This window comes from Magnolia sinica, chromosome 7, assembly GCF_029962835.1.
Source record: "Magnolia sinica isolate HGM2019 chromosome 7, MsV1, whole genome shotgun sequence".
Classification (NCBI taxonomy): Eukaryota; Viridiplantae; Streptophyta; class Magnoliopsida; order Magnoliales; family Magnoliaceae; genus Magnolia; species Magnolia sinica.
This window is the reverse complement of record NC_080579.1, coordinates 29,229,053-29,232,604: the sequence shown is the minus strand read 5'-3', so window position 1 is coordinate 29,232,604 and position 3,552 is coordinate 29,229,053. Positions and strand designations below refer to the sequence as shown.

Below are 3,552 nucleotides of genomic sequence, written 5' to 3'. Positions count from 1 at the left end.
TGGTGCTGAGCTGCTCTGCAAGGAAGACTTTCTTATGAACATTCTGCTTACGCTTTTGAGTGCATAAATCCTTAAGAAACTTAGCGTAAGCAGGGACTTGCTTGATAGCGTCAAGCAACGGGATGTTGACTTGCACTTTTTGAAACACATCCAAGATTTCATCAAAGTTATTTCTTTTCTTTATTGGTGCCAGACGTTGAGGAAAGGGTGCTTTGGGCACATAAGGTGGCACATTAGTGGCTCTTGGAGAGTCAGAGAGCTTTTGGACTTTGGATGCATTGGTATGGCTTTCTGCTTCATCTTGATCTTCTGTTTTAGAATTTGATTCATTCCCAGGCATCTCTATTCTGTTATCAATCTGCTTGCCTGACCTAAGGGTAGTGATCGATTTGGCCTGTTCATGATATTGCCCTTGGTTGGAATTAGAGCCAATCTCATACTGTCCCTTTGGATTAGCCTCAGGTTGGCTAGGAGCTTGCCCTTCTCTCTCTCACTTAATGTGGCTAGTTGACCCAATTGTACTTCCAGCTTGGCAATGGATTGTGCATTTGCATGTAAGCTTTGCTGGTTGGCCAGTAAGGTTTGTTGGGTGTCTTTTTGGAATTGGAGAGAACTCTGCATGAAAAGATGGAGTGTATCCTCAAGAGATGGTTTCCTTGATTGTGGAGGCACTTGTTGATACTGTGAGAACTGCTGAGGTTGTTGATTGCCCACTTGGGAGTAAGGTTGCATAGGAGGATTTCGGATGGTCCTCCTTGTTGTGGTCCTTTTGCCCAAGAAAAATTTGGATGTCTAGCCCACCCTGGGTTGTATGTGTTCGAGTAAGGATCATTCCCAGATTTGTGAAAAGTGTTCATAGCATGAACTTGTTCAGAGAGAAGTTCTGGGAATGCTGCACCAGATGGACAAGACTGCATAGGATGGGCAGGGCTAGAACATGTGGCATATGCCTCGACTTGAGCTGTTTGTGGTGGTCCATTATTTAATACCAGAGCATCAACTTTCTTTGTCAGGTTATCAAGCTTGGCGCTCAGCTCTGGCATGACTCCTATCTCATATATACCACCTCTCTTTTGTGGTTGGGGACTTCTGTCACCTCTATTTGAATAATCCCATTGCCGGGAATTTTCGCACAAGGTTTCAAAGAAGTTCCACGCTTCGACATCACTTTTGGTCATGAATGACCCTCCACTGGTGGCATCAACCATGCACGGTTCTGTGGTGTCAGACCGTCATAGAAGTATTGAACTTGTTGCCACTTCTCAAAACCATGGTGAGGACATTTAAGAAGCAAGTCCTTCCATCTTTCCCAACATTCATGAAAGTGCTCGCCCTCTTTTTGTGTGAAGTTAGTAATTTCTCTACGGAGGGCATTGGTTTTGTGAACGGGGAAGAACTTGTTTAAGAACTTCTTAGACAGTTGGTCCCATGTAGTGATAGATCCAACTTCTAGAGAATTCAACCATGCTTTCGCCTTATCCTTCAAAGAAAAAGGAAACAGGCGTAGGCGGATCGAATCGTCTGAGAAGTTTTGGAACTTAAAGGTGGAGCAAATGTTTAAGAATTCTTTCACATGATGATATGGGTCCTCCTTGTCCAATCCATAAAAGGATGGCAACAATTGTATGACTCCAGGTTTAAGTTCAAAGTGTGCTGCCGTAGTGGTTGTTAACACTATGCATGAAGGCGTATTAAATTGGACAGGAGCTGAATAATCTTTGAGAGCTTTAACTTCAGTCTCATTCGCCATTTCAACAGGATTATTTCTCAATCTTTCACGAATTGTTCTTTCAATCTCAGGATCAAACGGTGCTAGTTCTAAATTCAGAGATCTACGTCCTAGCATAAACTATTTTATTGCAATGTAAGAAAGAAAACTAAACTAAGAAGCAACCTAAGAGAAATAAAACTAGACCTAGAAACTATGAGATTCTAAAACAAGTTAAAACTATGTAATTAAGAATGGGAAGAAAGAACCCGGAAAAGGAGATGATTGATGTCTGAAGAATAGAGAGCTCCTCCTTTTGAAGTCAATGTTATTTAGCAGCTTCCTTCCTTAATTCCTGTAAACAAAAAGAAAACAAAAATAAATTAAATTTACTAAAATAATGCTAGAAAAAAAAAATCCTAAGCAACGGTTAATTTCTAAAAAAGAAAGTTTGTAATCTTAGAAATAAAAGCTAAGTTAGTTTCTAAAAAGGGAAAATTTCTAAAAAAATAGGAAATTAGAAAATAAGAGAGAAACTTTCTAAAAAAAAAATAATAATAAATAAATAAAACCTAAAGACTCTTCTAAAAATAATAAAACCTAAACTAGAAAATAGAAAGTTACTTGAAAGAAGAATCAGAATCTAGAATTAGAAAATAGGAAATTTCTAAAAAAAAAAATAAAAAAAAATAAAATAGCCTAGAAATAGAAATTTCTAAAAAAAAAATAAAACCTTAATTCTAAAAATAGAAATTAGAAAAAAAAAATAGAAAATTTGGAAAGAGATTACCAAATTAGTAGTTTATGTCAGGTCCCTACAAAACAGGAAATAGGTTAGTTTCAAAAAATTTAACCTAGAGTTAGTAAAAAACCTAAGACTATGAATTATGATAAGAGAGAATCCTAAATCCAATTGGAACAAAACAGTCCCCGGCAACGGCGCCAAAAACTTGATGTTTTATTTAAACCAACACGATTTAAATGATTTTTAAACTCGCAAGTATACGAATCGGATGTAGATATGGTGCGTATTACGAGATCGTTCCCACGAGGACTGGTCGTCACAATTCAAATCTATGATTCTCCTTAACTAATCCAACAAATAATGGAATGAATTACTAAGCACAATTTTATGAAAAACAATTAATTAAGAACAGGGAAGAAAATTCAATCAGAGAGAGAGCACTAGGACTTTCGAATTCACCCCTAATTATCCTAACCCTTGTTTTGTCTGTTGATTCACCTTGATCTAGATTGATACCACTTATACAGAGAAAGCACAATCTGTGTCCTTAATCGTGGCATACAGACTGTCTAATTCCTTTAAGCAATGCCATGAATGACATATCCCATATCCTTGGTCGGGTACATGGAATGTACATTCATTAAAGCACCCTGTTTCTTCCTCTATAGGAAACTTGTTCTTGATCAGACACAAGTACCTATAATAAGCATCCAAACAACATCCATATATATACTTTAATCAAGTTCATAGATGGAGAAGTATAGAATTTAAACCCATAAAGCCCACTTAAAGAAAGAAACAAATTAATTGAAATTCAAAGTAAATCAACCAATACAAGAGCTAATCAAATTAGGGGCTTCATCTCAGCCCTAGTTGAGAGATTAGTGACCCATAAAATCCATAAAAATAGATGAAATAAAATTCATAAAAATAAGGAACATCAAACCGATCGATCTCTCTCTTCTTTCTTCTCTTTCTTCTCTCTCTTCTCTCTCTTCTCTCCCTTGCTCTAGGTCTGGAATTCCCTCTGGTTCTGAATGTCTTTCCCACGTCCAAAACTCTCCTTCTATAGCTGCTGGATGGGGATCGGTGGGCGAGT

General features: G+C 37.4%; 1 non-coding gene across 1 annotated transcript; it reads left to right on the top strand.

Annotated features, from left to right (window-relative positions):
* The first annotated feature begins 1,265 nt into the window (after nt 1-1,265).
* LOC131252227 (small nucleolar RNA R71) lies at nt 1,266-1,372 on the top strand. The gene has a single exon (XR_009174261.1). It is a non-coding gene; the product is annotated as a small nucleolar RNA R71 (small nucleolar RNA).
* The last annotated feature ends 2,180 nt before the right edge of the window (nt 1,373-3,552 follow it).